General features: G+C 44.0%; 1 long non-coding RNA gene across 1 annotated transcript; it reads left to right on the top strand.

The window, feature by feature from the left end:
- Positions 1-253: 253 nt before the first annotated feature.
- LOC132481951 (uncharacterized) lies at positions 254-12,599 on the top strand. The gene is made up of 3 exons (XR_009530845.1): positions 254-308; positions 628-710; positions 12,062-12,599. It is a non-coding gene; the product is annotated as an uncharacterized LOC132481951 (long non-coding RNA).
- Positions 12,600-17,020: the final 4,421 nt, after the last annotated feature.

The following is a 17,020-nucleotide window of genomic DNA, read 5'->3' as shown; positions in this document are numbered from 1 at the left end:
CGCTCACCACCCACCCTCCGCACCCCCTCCCCTTCCACGCCTCTCAGCCCCTCCAAACGACTCTGCTAACAAAATCCAAGCAACTTCTACGGAAAATTTCCACAGCCCGGGAAGTGGCTCGCGGGGAATTGTACCCCTACGCTGCAAGATTTACATAAGCCAAGCCCCATTCCTGACCTCTAAGGCGGGTCCTCTCCTCCAACCCCCGCCCTGTCCCCGCCCTGCCGAGATGAACAATGGGCGGGCCGGCTGCTGAAGGGGAAGTGACGTCATCCTGCCCGCCCACTTCGGGAGCCCACCAAGCCGAGGTAATACGCCTCTTACCCTTTATCTGAGATACCGGCGGATTTTGCCAGCCTCCTCGAATTCTTACCTTTTGTCTTGCTTTACACGCCGGGGAAAGGAATTCTGGGATCGTGTGTTACGCTGATCCAAAAATTTTTTAAGTAGTAAAGAAATTGTAAAACAATGGATACAAGTATATATTTATGTATGTGTCTTGTGTATAAACATACAGATTCAGGGTTACGTCTCAGAGTGCTACTCGGTGTATTTTCTGTGCACGTCCTTCCTACTTCATTCTCTTGGTATCCCAGGGACCATGTTTTTCCTTTCCTCACCATACAGAATACAAGAAATGAAGATTCTGAAAAAGAAGCTGATGACTAAGATAAGGGATAGAAAGATGACGTGTTTGCTTGAAGCGTGAGGTTTGTTTGTTTGTTTTCTCTTCCTGGGTAAGACTGGGTTAGACCTGAGGGCGGGGAGCGGGGAGACTGCCGAAAGCAGTCAACTTGTGTTTTCAGACCAGAGAGCAAGGAGTGGCGTAACTTGATTCTTGAGGGTGCCTTTGGCTTAAGGGGGAAGTTGACTCTTCTGGAGAATCCTGGAGCTGACAGCAAAGGAACTCAGCACCCAGCCAACTTCCAGGAAGAAGCTTTCTTTCTTCCCCCCTGCTTTCCCCCTTTCCCCTCCTTTCTCTCTCTGCAGCCATCAGAAATAAACTCTGGCTCGTTTCATCTGAAACATACTTTATTCCAGGGATAGTAATAGCTCAGAGAATCTCCAGCAAACTGGAGAACCAGGCTATACAAACAGGGAGGAATAAAGAAGGACAATGGAAGGGAGCACACGGACCAAATGGAAAGGACACAAGTGCCCCCTGCTGAGTGACAGACCCTGTAGCTTTGCACAGGTGACACTACTGGCCCTGGACACTAGACACCTCCAATGGCTCCATGGCTTCTGCTGCACCTGGCCGGTGTTAAACTAAGGATCTTGAGGTGGGGAGATTCTTCTGTTGCAGGGGACAGAAAAAATTTCCCCGGGGCCTAGTCCTTGTGTCTCTCAACTCCTGTCAAATGCTGGAGTAGTTGTTGCTGATGGGGATTTGCCAGCTCTTGGTAATAGACCCACATCTTAGCCCCTAGGAAAACTAAGACAGTGAATGCGTGATCCTTAAAAGTTTCAGAATGTGGGAAGTTTCTCATACAAACAAAGGGGGCTCAGATACTAGATGGCCTAGATATGACAAAAGAACCTCCTGTGCCCAACACCCTGCGGTCAGCCCTGTGGGGAGCATTATAAATCCAGTTCTGAAGCTCCTGCTACCCTGTCCCAAACATACACCCGTGCACACCCTATTTTGGATGGTGTTAGACGTTTACCCTGAGCACAAGGTGAGGGTTTCGACTCCTTATATGGTGATGGTTGGTACATCACTCAGTATTATTTACATTATCTACACTGAGAATTGAAAACTTTGAAAGTTCACATTTCTGGGGATAGAATAATTGTTCTAAAGCCATGGTAACAAATAGCCACCAGAACTGTTTTTTGTTTTGTTTTTTTCTTTTTTTTGCGGTACGCGGGCCTCTCACTGTTGTGGCCTCTCCTGTTGCGGAGCGCAGGCTCAGCTGCCATGGCTCACGGGCCCAGCCGCTCCGCGGCATGCCGGACCTTCCCGGACCAGGGCACGAACCCATGTCCCCTGCATCGGCAGGCGGACTCTCAACCACCGCGCCACCAGGGAAGCCCCAGAACTGGTTTTTAAATCCTCTCTATCTACCAGTGTCCACTGTAGGAGTTTCCTGTTGCTATTGTAACACATTACCACACACTTAGTGGCTTAAAACAACACACATTTATTATCATATGGTTCTGGAGATCAGAAGTCCAAGATGCATCTCACTGGGCTAAAATCAATGTGACAGTGGAGGTGAGGTTCTTTCTGGAGGCTCTAGGGGAGAATCTCTTTCTTTGCCTTTTCCAGCCTCTAGAAGATGCTCACATTCTACTCTCACAGCCCCCTTCCATCTTCATAGCCAGTCACGGCTGATCAAGTTGCTCTCACAACACATTATTCTGACACCAACTCTCCTTCCTCCCTCTTTCACTTATATGGACCCTTGTGATTCCATTGGACCCACCAGGATAACCCTCCCCCCGATGTCAAGGTCCTTAATTTAATCACACCTGCAAAGTCTCTTTTGCCATGTCAAGTAACATGTTCACAAATTCCAGGGACCAGGATGTGGACATCTTTGGGGAAGCATTATTCTGCCACCACAGCCAGTCTCCTCAGTGAACACATTTCTGCAAACATATCAGTCAGTGGTGGCCCCTCTCTTCTGAAAGTCAGCCAGGTGAAAGCAACTCAGTCCACTGCCTTTGAGTGTCAGCCAATCAACAGCTGTACCCCGTGTTGAGGCATATGAGTCAGAGAGAGAGAAGGAGAAAGTCTGTGGGGAGAGGAATCTGAGGCCCCAGTGCCTGGGAAGTTCCCAGGGACCAGAGCTGAGAGCTGCTAACAGCTTCATAGGAGGAGGCTGGGGACAGTGTTAGGAACTGAATGTATGTGTTCCACCACCCGCCCCCCAAATTCATATCTTGAACCCTAATCCCTGTGGGGCTGTATTTGGAGAAGGGATCTTTAAGGAAGTAATTAAGATTAAATGAGGTCATAAGCTTGGAGCCCTGATCTGACAGGATTAATGTCCTTAAAAGAAGAGAGCTTGGGCCCCTGCCCTATCCCAGCTCAAGCAAGGAGAAAAGGCCATGTGAGGACCCAGCGAGGCATCTGCTATTTACAAGCCAGGAAGAGAGCTCGCAGCAGAAAGTGAATTGGCAGGAACTTCGAATCTTTTTTTTTTTTTTCTCTCCCTCCCTCCCACCCTCCCTATCCCACCCCTCCAGGCGGTCACAAAGCACCGAGCTGATCTCCCTGTGCTATGCGGCTGCTTCCCACTATCTATCTACCTTACATTTGGTACTGTATATATGTCCATGCCTCTCTTTCGCTTTGTCACAGGTTACCCTTCCCCCTCCCCATATCCTCAAGTCCATTCTCAAGTAGGTCTGTGTCTTTATTCCTGTTTTACCCCTAGGTTCTTCATGACATTTTTTTTTCTTAATTCCATATATATGTGTTAGCGTACGGTATTTGTCTTTCTCTTTCTGACTTACTTCACTCTGTGTGACAGACTCTAGGTCTATCCACCTCATTACAAATAGCTCAGTTTAGTTTCTTTTTATGGCTGAGTAATATTCCATTGTATCTATGTGCCACATCTTCTTTATCCATTCATCCGATGATGGACACTTAGGTTGTTTCCATCTCCGGGCTATTGTGAATAGAGCTGAAATGAACATTTTGGTGCATGTCTCTTTTTGAATTATGGTTTTCTCAGGGTATATGCCTAGTAGTGGGATTGCTGGGTCATATGGTAGTTCTATTTTTAGTTTTTTAAGGAACCTCCATACTGTTCTCCATAGAGGCTGTACCAATTCACATTCCCACCAGCAGTGCAAGAGTGTTCCCTTTTCTCCACACCCTCTCCGGCATTTATTGTTTCTAGATTGCTTGATGATGGCCATTCTGACTGGTGTGAGATGATATCTCATTGTAGTTTGTTTGTTTTTTTTGTGTGTGTGTGGTATGCGGGCCTCTCACTGTTGTGGCCTCTCCCGTTGCGGAGCACAGGCTCCGGACGCGCAGGCTCAGCGGCCATGGCTCACGGGCCCAGCTGCTCTGCGGCACGTGGGATCTTCCCGGACTGGGGCACCCGTGTCCCCTGCATCGGCAGGGGGACTCTCAACCACTGCGCCACCAGGGAAGGCCTCATTGTAGTTTTGATTTGCATTTCTCTAACGATTAATGATGTTGAGCATTCTTTCATGTGTTTGTTGGCAGTCTGTATATCTTCTTTGGAGAAATGCCTATTTAAGTCTTCTGCCCATTTTTGGATTGGGTTGTTTGTTTTTTAGCTATTGAGCTGCATGAGCTGCTTATAAATTTTGGAGATTAATCCTTTGTCAGTTGCTTCATTTGCAAATATTTTCTCCCATTCTGAGGGTTGTCTTTTGGTCTTCTTTATGGTTTCCTTTGCTGTGCAAAAGCTTTGAAGTTTCATTAGGTCCCATTTATTTATCTTTGTTTTTATTTCCATTTCTCTAGGAGGTGGGTCCAAAAGGATCTTGCTGTGATTTATGTCAAAGAGTGTTCTGCCTATGTTTTCCTCTAAGAGTTTGATAGTTTCTGGCCTTACATTTAGGTCTTTAATCCATTTTGAGCTTATTTTTGTGTATGGTGTTAGGGAGTGATCTAATCTCATACTTTTACATGTCCCTGTCCAGTTTTCCCAGCACCACTTATTGAAGAGGCTGTCCTTTCTCCACTGTGCATTCCTGCCTCCTTTATCAAAGATAAGTTGACCATATGTGCATGGGTTTATCTCTGGGCTTTCTATCCTGTTCCATTGATCTATCTTTCTGTTTTTGTGCCAGTACCATACTGTCTTGATTACTGTAGCTTTGTAGTATAGTCTGAAGCCAGGGAGCCTGATTCCTGCAGCTCCGTTTTTCATTCTCAAGATTGCTTTGGCTATTTGGGGTCTTTTGTTTTTCCAAACAAATTTTGAAATTTTTTGTTCTAGTTCTGTGAAAAATGCCAGTGGTAGTTTGATAGGGATTGCATTGAATCTGTAGATTGCTTTCGGTAGTAGATTCATTTTCACAATATTGATTCTTCCAATCCAGGAGCATGGTCTGTCTCTCCATCTATTTGTATCATCTTTAATTTCTTTCATCAGTGTCTTATAATTTTCTGCATACAGGTCTTTTGTCTCCTTAGGTAGGTTTATTCCTAGATATTTTATTCTTTTTGTTGCAATGGTAAATGGGAGTGTTTTCTTGATTTCACTTTCAGATTTTTCATCATTAGTGTACAGGAATGCCAGAGATTTCTGTGCATTAATTTTGTATCCTGCTACATTACCAAGTTCATTGATTAACTCTAGTAGTTTTCTGGTAGCATCTTTAGGATTCTCTATGTACAGTATCATGTCATCAGCAAACAGTGACAGCTTTACTTCTTCTTTTCCAATTTGGATTAATTTTATTTCCTTTTCTTCTCTGATTGCTGTGGCTAAAACTTCCAAAACTAGGTTGAATAAGAGTGGTGAGAGTCGGCAGCCTTGTCTTGTTCCTGATCTTAGTGGAAATGGTTTCAGTTTTTCACCATTGAGGACGATGTTGGCATGGGTTTGTCATATATGGCCTTTATTATGTTGAGGAAAGTTCCGTCTATGCCTACTTTCTGCAGGGTTTTTATCATAAATCGGTGTTGAATTTTGTCGAAAGCTTTCTCTGCATCTATTGAGATGATCATATGGTTTTTCTCCTTCAATTTGTTAATATGGTGTATCACATTGATTGATTTGCGTATATTGAAGAATCCTTGCATTCCTGGAATAAACCCCACTTGATCATGGTGTATGATCCTTTTAATGTGCTGTTGGATTCTGTTTGCTAGTATTTTGCTGAGGATTTTTGCATCTATGTTCATCAGTGATATTGGCCTGTAGTTTTCTTTCTTTGTGACATCCTTGTCTGGTTTTGGTATCAAGGTGATGGTGGCCTCGTAGAATGAGTTTGGGAGTGTTCCTCCCTCTGCTATATTTTGGAAGAGTTTGAGAAGGATAGGTGTTAGCTCTTCTCTAAATGTTTGATAGAATTCGCCTGTGAAGCCATCTGGTCCTGGGCTTTTGTTTGTTGGAAGATTTTTAATCACAGTTTCAATTTCAGTGCTTGTGATTGGTCTATTCATATTTTCTATTTCTCTCTGATTCAGTCTTGGCAGGTTGTGCATTTCTAAGAATTTGTCCATTTCTTCCAGGTTGTCCATTTTATTGGCATAGAGTTGCTTGTAGTAATCTCTCATGATCTTTTGTATTTCTGCAGTGTCACTTGTTATTTCTCCTTTTTCATTTCTAATTCTATTGATTTGAGTCTTCTCCCTTTTTTTTCTTGATGAGTCTGGCTAATGGTTTATCAATTTTGTTTTTCTTCTCAAAGAACCAGCTTTTAGTTTTATTGATCTTTGCTATCGTTTCCTTCATTTCTTTTTCATTTATTTCTGATCTGATCTTTATGATTTCTTTCCTTCTGCTAACTTTGGGGTTTTTTTGTTCTTCTTTCTCTAATTGCTTTAGGTGCAGGGTCAGGCTGTTTACTCGAGATGTTTCCTGTTTCTTAAGGTGGGATTGTATTGCTATAAACTTCCCCCTTAGAACTGCTTTTGCTGCATCCCATAGGTTTTGGGTCGTCGTGCCTCCATTGTCATTTGTTTCTAGGTATTTTTTATTTCCTCTTTGATTTCTTCAGTGATCACTTCGTTATTGAGTAGTGTATTGTTTAGCCTCCATGTGTTTGTATTTTTTACAGATCTTTTCCTGTAATTGATGTCTAGTCTCATAGCATTGTGGTCGGAAAAGATACTTGATAAGATTTCAATTTTCTTAAATTTACCAAGGCTTGATTTGTGACCCAAGATATGATCTATCCTGGAGGATGTTCCATGAGCACTTGAGAAAAATGTGTATTCTGTTCTTTTTGGATGGAATGTCCTATAAATATCAATTAAGTCCATCTTGTTTAATGTATCATTTAAAGCTTGTGTTTCCTTATTTATTTTCATTTTGGATGATCTGTCCGTTGGTGAAAGTGGGGTGTTAAAGTCCCCTACTATGAGTGTGTTACTGTCGATTTCCCCTTTTTGGCTGTTAGTATTTGCCTTATGTATTGAGGTGCTCCTATGTTGGGTGCATAAATATTTACAATTGTTATATCTTCTTCTTGGGTTGATCGCTTTATCATTATGTAGTGTCTTTCTTTGTCTCTTCTAATAGTCTTTATTTTAAAGTCTATTTTGTCTGATATAAGAATTGCTACTCAAGCTTTCTTTTGATTTCCATTTGCATGGAATATCTTTTTCCATCCCCTTACTTTCAATCTGTATGTGTCTCTAGGTCTGAAGTGGGTCTCTTGTAGACAGCATATATATGGGTCTTATTTTTGTATCCATTCAGCCAATGTGTGTCTTTTGGTGGGGGCATTTAGTCCATTTACATTTAAGGTAATTATTGATATGTATGTTCCTATTCCCATTTCCTTAATTGTTTTGGGTTCGTTATTGTAGGTATTTTCCTTCTGTTGTGTTTCTTGCCTAGAGAAGTTCCTTTAGCATTTGTTGTAACGCTGGTTTGGTGGTGCTGAACTCTCTCAGCTTTTGCTTGTCTGTAAAGGTTTTAATTTCTCCATCTAATCTGAATGAGATCCTTGCTGGGTAGAGTAATCTTGGTTGCAGGTTTGTCCCCTTCATCACTTTAATTATGTCCTGCCACTCCCTTCTGGCTTGTAGAGTTTCTGCTGAGAGATCAGCTGTTAACCTGATGGGGATTCCCTTGTGTGTTATTTGTTGTTTTTCCCTTGCTGCTTTTAATATGATTTCTTTGTGTTTAATTTTTGACAGTTTGATTAATATGTGTCTTGGCGTATTTCTCCTTGGATTTATTCTGTATGGGACTCTCTGTGCCTCCTGGACTTGATTAACTATTTCCTTTCCCATATTAGGGAAGTGTTCAACTATAATCTCTTCAAATATTTTCTAAGTCCCTTTCTTTTTCTCTTCTTCTTCTGGAACCCCTATAATTCGAATATTGGTGCATTTATTGTTGTCCCTGAGGTCTCTGAGACTGTACTCAGTTCTTTTCATTCTTTTTTCTTTATTTTGCTCTGCATCAGTTATTTCCACTATTTTATCTTCCACCTCACTTATCCGTTCTTCTGTGTCAGTTATTCTGCTATTGATCCCATCTAGAGTATTTTTCATTTCATTTATTGTGTTTTTATTTGATGCTTGATTCATCTTTAGTTCTTCTAGGTCCTTGTTAACTGTTTCTTGCATTTTGTCTATTCTATTTCCAAGATTTTGGATCTGGGAAATAGAATCTTGGATCATCTTTACTATCATTATTCTGAATTTTTTTTCAGGTAGACTGCCTATTTCCTCTTCATTTGTTAGGTCTGGTGGGTTTTTATCTTGCTCCTTCTCCTGCTGTGTGTTTTTCTGTGTTCTGATGTTGCTTATCTTACTGTGTTTGGGGTCTCCTTTTTGCAGGCTGCAGGTTCATAGTTCCCGTTGTTTTTGGTGTCTGTCCCCAGTGGCTAAGGTTGGTTCAGTTGGTTGTGTAGGCTTCCTGGTGGAGGAGACTAGTGCCTGTGTTCTGGTGGATGAAGCTGGATCTTGTCTTTCTGGTGGACAGGTCCACGTCTGGTGGTGTATTTTGGGGTGTCTGTGGACTTTTTATGATTTTAGGCAGCCTCTCTGCTAATGGGTGGCATTGTGTTCCTGTCTTGCTAGTTGTTTGGCATAGGGTGTCCAGCACTGTCGCTTGCTGGTCGTTGAGTGAAGCTGGGTGCTGGTGTTGAGATGGAGATCTCTGGAAGATTTTCGCCATTTGATATTATGTGGAGCTGGGAGGTCTCTTGTGGACCAGTGTCCTGAAGTTGGCTCTCCCAACTCAGAAGCACAGCACTGACTCCTGGCTCCTCAATTTGGGATGATTCGTTGTCTATTTATGTATTCCACAGATGCAGGGTACATCAAGTTGATTGTGGAGCTTTAATCCGCTGCTTCTGAGGCTGCTGGGAGAGATTTCCCTTTCTCTTCTTTGTTCTCACAGCTCCCGGGTCTCAGCTTTGGATTTGGCCCCACCTCTCCATGTAGGTCGCCGGAGGGCGTCTGTTCTTCGCTCAGACAGAACAGGGTTAAAGGAGCAGCTGCTTCGGGGACTCTGGCTCACTCAGCCAGGGGGCAGGGAGGGGCATGGAGTGCGGGTGGAGCCTGCAGCGGCAGAGGCCGCCGTGACATTGCACCAGCCCGAGGCGCGCCGTGCGTTCTCCCAGGGAAGCCGTCCCTGGATCCCGGGGCCCCTGCAGTGACCGGCTGCACAGGCTCCCCGGAAGGTGGGCGTGGACAGTGACCTGCGCTCGCACACAGGCCTCGCGGCGGCGGCAGCAGCCCCAGCGTCCCACGCCCATCTCTGGGGTCCGCGCTTTCAGCTGCAGCTCGCGCCCGTCTCTGGAGCTCCTCCAAGCAGCGCTCTTAATCCCCTCTCCTCGTGCACCAGGAAACAAAGAGGAAAGAAAAAGTCTCTTGCCTCTTCGGCAGGTCCAAACTGTTTCCTGGACTCCCTCCCGGCTAGCTGTGGCGCATTAGCCCCTTCAGGCTGTGTTCACGCCGCCAACCCCAGTCCTCTCCCTGCGCTCCGACTGAAGCCTGAGCTCCAGCTCCCAGCACCGCCCGCCCCGGTGGCCGAGCAGACAAGCCTCTCGGGCTGGTGAGTGCCAGTTGGCACCAATCCTCTGTGCGGGAATCTCTCCGCTTTGCCCTACCCAGGTACGTGGGGAGTTTCTTGCCTTTTGGGAGGTCTGAGGTCTTCTGCCAGCGTACAGTAGGTGTTCTGTAGGAGTTGTTCCACGTGTAGCTGTATTTCTCGGAACTTCGAATCTTGATCTTGGACTTCCAGTCTCCAGAATGTGTGAAAACAGATTTCTGGTTAAGCCGCCCTGTCTATAGTATTTTTTTCTGGAAACCCAGGCTGACTAATACAGATTGTTACTTAGCCATTGGCCTAAGCAGCTTCTCCTACATGGTCCTTTCTGGGATCTGCCCCAGTTTTGTTCATTTCCTGTAATTAGCACTCACCACCTGCTTTGCCCTTCTTAAGGCTGATCCATGACTTTGGAATGAGAATTGATCACCTGGTTTAGGATTTCAATAGCATAATTTGCTACATGTAGCAATGACCTGCACCAAGGGTCTTCTCAGAGTTTCTTTTGAACGAGTTTGACATCCTCCCAAATTTCAACCTAGCCTGACTTGGACAGCTGGACTGAGATTCTGCAGAGTGACCCCATGACCCCATGTGGCCTGCATTTCCTTTTCTCATGAGAGATTTCCGTGCTTTGGACTCTCCAGAACCACAGACCAGGGTTTGGCTGCTGGTGAGGAATCTGTGCCTAGCTCTGGGGAAACCTAGGGAAAAAGGAAAGAATCCCCAGAATCAGGGCATGGGAGGGGGCAGGGGCTGAGAGGCTGCTCTTGTGGGAATAAAGAAGTCTGGAGGATAAGAGAGGAGGCTGGGGTGTGCGTGTGTCCAGCATGAGGTCAGGGGAAGTTCAAGAGAGGGCAGCTGCCATTCTGGGACCAGAGGCTAGAACCTCCATGGCATTCATGCTCTGGTCATCATCCTCCTTATTCTTCCTCAGCTTCCGCCTTCCCCTTCCTCGCCATCCTCCCCTATCTTTTCCCCAGGCTTTTTTGTTCCCACTCCTTCTCCTTGTCCCTGCCCCTCTTGCTCCCATCCTCCCATCCCTTCGCCCACCCAGAGCAGGCCAACATGGGAAGGGGCTGCCCCAGTCTGAGAGGACGATGAGGGAGTATTTTCCACCAGCCTGAGAAACACGAACACATTGCTCTCTGGTCAGAGCCTGGTTTGGAGGAGACAGAGCAAGATGGCTCTGCCTGAGGAGCTCATCCTCCACAGCCAACCCAGGCAGCACGGGCCTTAGGCTGACCCCGGGGATGTGTGACCAAAAGTCAGGAACCTCTGGACATGGATTGCCGACATCTGGTCCACAAGATTCCAGACAAGTTAATATCTTGGTGCCTGCCTTCTTTACAAGGCAAGTTCCAAGGGAAGGACTGTGGCTCCCTTTCCTGGCCGCCTGGCTAAGGCGCACAAGGATCCCTCTGTTCATGCAAGGGAAGGTCTGAGAAAGCCCTCCCATCTGTTCCACAGAGACCAGCTGAAAGTTCATAGTTAGAAGTTAGTGGGGTCCCAGGTGCACCGACTCCACCACCACCTTCACCTCCTCCACCACACACTCTTTGTCTCGGATGAGATTTCTACCATCAGAGTCAGCCTTGGAGGGGGGAAAAGGCCACATTTTGGAAAAAAAAAAGATCTAAAGAGACTAGTACTTGTGCAATTTTATGGACAGCAGTGAAGCACTTCTAGGGTTCTAAGCTGACTTTATCTTGATTCACTGGTCTAGATTGTAGTGTCTTATTTTAACTAAACTTTGTTGAAATTAGAGAAGTTCTTTTTTTTCATAGTTCCAATATTAGTTGGCATCTGAGTTAATAGTTTTGTGACCAGCAGAATAATACTCTCTCCCCCAGTATGTGCCTGCTGTAATTCCCCCACCTGTTCATATATTACACCACATAGCAAAGGCAACTTTGCAGATGTGATCAGGGTAAAGACCTTGTGATGAGATTATCTTGGACCATTCAGGTGGGCCCCATGAAATTACATGGGGCCTTAGAATTGAGAGGCAGAAAAGGTCAAAATGGTGTGAAATTAGAAGGACTCTACCTGCTGTTCTGGTTTTGAAGTTGTAGGAAAGGGTCAAAAGCCAAGGAATGTGGGAGACCTCTAAAAACTTTTTAGGAAAGTAAGGAAAGAGATTATCCCTTACAGCCTCCAGAAGATAAGGCAGTTCTGTTGACCCCTTGATTTTAGTCCAGTGAGATCTTTGTTGGACTCCTAACCTACAGAAGTGTAATATAATAAAAATGTGTTCTTTTAAGACACTAAAGTTATGGTCACTTGTTACAGCAGAAATAGAAAACCAATTCAGTAAGTGTCTAGCATATTCACTTTAGCAGTAATAAGATCTGGGGGATATAATTAACCCTGTATAAATTCTGCAGGTTGTTTGCCTGTCTTAGGTTGACAGATCAAGAGATATTTGTACATGTTTGGGCTTCCCTGGTGGCACAGTGGTTAAGAATCTGCCTGCCAATGCAGGGGACACGAGTTCGAGCCCTGGTCTGGGAAGATCCCACATGCCGCGGAGCAACTAAGTTCGTGTGCCACAACCAGTGAGCCTGTGCTGTAGAGCCCGCAAGCCATAACTACTGAAGCCCGTGCGCCTAGAGCCCATGCTTTGCAACAAGAGAAGCCACCACAATGAGACATCCTCGCACCGCAATGAAGAGTAGCCCCCGCTCGCCGCAACTAGAGAAAGACCAGCGCAGCAACGAAGACGCAACACAGCCAAAAATAAATAAGTAAAATAAATAAATAAATAAAATTTATTTTAAAAAGAGATGTTTGTACATGTTTGAAGCATTACATTAGGTACCTGCCATCTTTCTTCCTTTCCATTTTTTTCCTAAAGGGCTCTCACCCTATTTCCTGCACAGGACCCAACATGGCTCTCATTTGAATTATGGCAAATTGGAAGACATTGGTGGTCATGCAGGTTGATTTTAGTTTTAAGAATGAGTTCTGTTTCTGACATATAGAGGAAAAGAATGTAATTTATGAAAAGTTAAATATTGGAGAATCTTCCATTCCAAAGATACATTTTTTGCAACTTTTTTAATAGGGTAAAGAACTACATTTCAAAGGGTGAAACACAAGAATGGCTATTGGGAATTTTCCCCATAAGTAATTTGTGACTTGATCCTGACCAGCTCTGAGATCTGTATGATTTATGTTGTTGCTTCCATAAATGTTATGTCCATAAAATGAAGTTCTTAGAAGCAATATTTGAGTTCTCCATTGGATTTAGGAAGAATTGCTGGGATGCTTGAATAACTGCAGAGCACGAGGCCCTCAAATTTTCCTACTTTGTCTTTAAGTAATACTTCATAGTTTGGCCGACTTTTCATCCATTCTGCTGATTCTGTCAGTGAGTTCCTCTTTATTGACAGCCAAAGGCACTCATGGAAAATGCTTAAACAACCAAGTGTAAAAGCAGAAGTTGAGGTCACTCCATCTACTATGAAAGTGGGGCACGTCTCTATCTCAGACCTGAGTCTGTTGATGGATATGTTTGTTATTGTTGGTGGTGGTTGTGATCATGGTTGAATTTTTTGTTTGTGTTGTTGTTTTAATTTATTATTACCTCTAGGGTATAATTGTGGAATGATAGCTTTATTTTAATTCTGGAATGCAAAATGCATAAGGTCTTTTCCCAAAGGAAGATCTTAAGTTCGTTATGTCAACATTTATGGTGTGACTTAAACACTTTTCAATTAAAGCTTCTTAATTAAAGGAAAAGAAATGTATTTATAATTTTGATTCAGTGTTATTGAGCAATGTGTTTTAAACTGTGATCTGTAGCCCACCTGCATCAGAAACATCTGCTTGTGTTTATGTGAAATATGTAGACTCTAGGGCCCTATGCCAATGAAATCTCTTGGGATTAGAGCCCAGGAAGTAGCTTCTATAATCTCCACAGCTGATTCTAAGGCACTCTAAATGTAAGAACTACCCTTTTATATTTTTAGACTGGAGATTTTTACAAAATGACAGGAGAGTAAATCATTCTTTTAAACTTAGACTTCAAGCATTAGACAGTGAGGTGAGCTCTTCGTGACAGTTTGTCTTTCCTATTCTCACCTGCTCAGTCTAAGGACTGGTTCAGAAATGGGAAACAAAACAAGCAGTGAAAACTTTTTATTTCTTTATATACATTTCCCTTTAATAGCCACCAGAAAGACTTTCATTTCCTCACACTGACCCTCTCTGTCAGTTATGTTGGCCTTTAACGTATCACTGTAGCAACACATATAAATATATATTATACATTTATACACACATAAGCACATTCTAAGCACTGTGAAGACACAGATTAGGCTTTAGCACAACTGGGGACCTCACACATGTCACTTAAAAATGATCACTGGTTTGCTTTACACAAGACTTCCAATGAGCTTGGTGTGGCCATTAGTCCCCAAATCAAAGAGTGAAGTTAGGATGACAAAACAAGACAGCATACTTAGAGAGACGTCAGTACACATTTTGGAGATCAAAAAAGAATAGAAATAGGAGGTCTAGGCTAAGCATGAGATGGCATCTGGGAATCACTGCTCTCACCACGTGGATTCAAAGAACTCAGGTGCTGCAGTGTAGACCAACACCCAGCCTGACCGTGACCCACTGCGCTGGCCCTGGGTCAGGTCGTCGGGCCCCTGCCAACACTGTCCTGCAGGGCACCGCTGCTCAGTCCTGAGCTTTTAGATCTTCCGTGGAACTCCAGCGTGGGGACCACATGCTCCATTGCTAAGAAGCAGGTCCTATTTCCCCTGAGTTGACCCTCGGAGGATGAGGCAGGAAATGTGCTGTTGCTGGTTCCCAAGCCCCTGGGGCGTTCAGAAGCAGTGCCACAAGGTCCTCTACAAACTATGCCTGTTTTGCTTAGTGCTGGGCCCGGTGGACCTTGGCTGGTTATTCCTCAACTGCAAGAGAGGCTCTCTGCCTTTCGCCCTGCCCCACCAGGCCACATCTCTGACTCCTTCCAGACCCTCTAGCAGGTGTGGAGGAGTGGGGCCCAGATCCTCCTCAGCAGACAGCTGTGAAGAAGGGGGGCAGGCCCACCCTTCCTGCTGTTTTAAGGACCTCTGGTGGCTTCACTTCTTGCATGGCTCCTGGAAGGCAAGGGTCACAGGACTGGAGTGCATGGCAGAGCCCTTAGGGATTTTACCTGGAGGACAAAATACCACAGTCAAAGTAAGAGTCCATTATCAGGTCCTGCTGGTGGCTAACTGAGGCTGGAGAGAGTGCTGGGTGGTGACCGAAGCCAGGAGCACGGTGAGAGCCTGTCACGAGGATGAGCTGAGGGGACGCGCTGAGGTCTGGAGGAGCAACTGGGGCCACCAGGTTGGAGGAAAAGCTTCCCACCACCTCCCGTGGTCATATCTCTGCTCAAAGCCACTGCACACCAGGTGGCTGGATCCTACCACTCCCTCTTCAGGGGCCAGTTCACTCTCCAATTCACTTTGGAGGAAAAGGATGGCTTTTGCGATTTCCCAGGAAAAGAAATGCTTAGTATGAAACAGGCATATATAGAAGCAGCCTGTTGTAGGAAGGAGAGAACATTTTGCAGGGACGTCCTCCTATTAAAGTTTATGTTCTGTTTACTTGATGAGGAGGGGGAGGGGCCAGGTCAGCAGGGACCTCAGAGATCATCTAACTCTAGTGTCCCCTCTTACAGATGAGGGTCAGCAGGCTCACAGAGACTGCAGCCAGCCAAAGCCACACAGCCACTTAGTGACAAGCCTGGGATTAGATCCCAGGCTTTGGGCCTTTCCAGTGGCCTAGGGGAAGTAGAGAGGAAACTCCCAAACTGGTGCAGCCAGTGAGTATGAGAGGTTGTTGGCTGACCTTTGCTGGGAGAGGAATAAGTCTTTATAGAGGCAATGTTGTGAGTGTTCTTCTAAAAAGGCTCAGGAAAGAAAGGAATCATCAGAGGAAAACGTAAGGAATTACAAAAAAAAAAAAAAAATTCATGGCCCATCTCCTTTTCACACTGTGGGCTCCACATTCTCTGAGGAACATTTAGGAACATTCTTAGGAATATGCTCAATAGCGTATGGCAAAGCTTTAAAGTCCAAGGTAAAAGTTTTATTTTCTGATTTTTTTTCTTTTTTCTTTTATTTTTAATCGAAGTATAGTTGACATACAATGTTATGTTAGTTTCTGGTGTACAGCACAGTGATTCAGTGATATATATTCTTTTTCATATTCTCTTCAATTATGGTTTATAACAGGAGATTGAATAGTGTTCCCTGTACTATACAGTAAGACCTTATTTTTTATCTATTTTTCTGCTTTATTTATAGTTTGTATCTGCTAATCCCAAATGCCTAATTTATCCATCCCCCACCCCCTTTCCCCTTTGGTAACCATAAGTTTGTTTTCTATGTCCATGAGCCTATTTCTCTTTTGTAAATAAGTTAATTTGTGTCATATTTTAGACTCCATATATAAGTGATATCATATGATATTTGTCTTTCCCTTTCTGACTTACTTCATTTAGTATGATAATCTCTAGGTCCATCCATGTTGCTGCAAATGGCATTATTTCATTCTTTTTTATGGCTGAGTAATATTCCATTGTGTATATCTACCACAGCTTCTTTATCCATTCATCTGTTGATGCACCTTTAGGTTGCTTCCATGTCTTAGCTATTGTAAATAGTACTGCTGTGAACCTTAGGGTGCATGTATCTTTTCAAATTATAGTTTTCTCTGGATATATTCCTGGGAGTGGGGTCACTGGATCATATGGTAACAGTGTTTTTAGTATTTTAAGGATCCTCCTTACTGTTTTCCATAGTGGCCACACCAACTTACATTTCCACCAACAGTGAGAGAGGGTTCCCTTTTCTCCACATCCTCTTCAGCATTTGTTATTTGTAGACGTTTTAATGATGGCCATCCTGACTGGTGTGAGATGGTACCTCATTATAATTTTGATTTGCATTTCTCTAATAATTAGTGATGTTGAGCATCTTTTCATGTGCCTATTAGCAATCTGTTTGTCTTCTTCAGAGAAATGTCTATTTAGGTCTTCTGCCCATTTTGTTTGGTTTTTTTTGTTATTGAGTTTTATGAGCTGTTTATATATTTTGGAAATTAAGCCCTTGTCAGTTGCATCATTTGGAAATATTTTCTTCCAGTCCATAGGTTGTCTTTTTGGTTTGCTTATGGTTTCCTTTGCTGTGCAAAAGCTTATAAATTGGATTAGGTCCCATTTGTTTATTTTTGCTTTTATTTCTATTGCCTTGGGAGATTGACCTATGAAAGCATTGGTATGATTTATGTCAGATAACGTTTTGCCTATCTTCTCTTCTTGGAGTTTTATGGTGCGATGTCTT

The sequence above is a fragment of the Mesoplodon densirostris genome, chromosome 2 (genome assembly GCF_025265405.1).
Source record: "Mesoplodon densirostris isolate mMesDen1 chromosome 2, mMesDen1 primary haplotype, whole genome shotgun sequence".
In the NCBI taxonomy this organism is placed as follows: Eukaryota; Metazoa; Chordata; class Mammalia; order Artiodactyla; family Ziphiidae; genus Mesoplodon; species Mesoplodon densirostris.
Note: the sequence above shows the minus strand (reverse complement) of the source record. Positions and strands in the feature narration are given on the sequence as shown.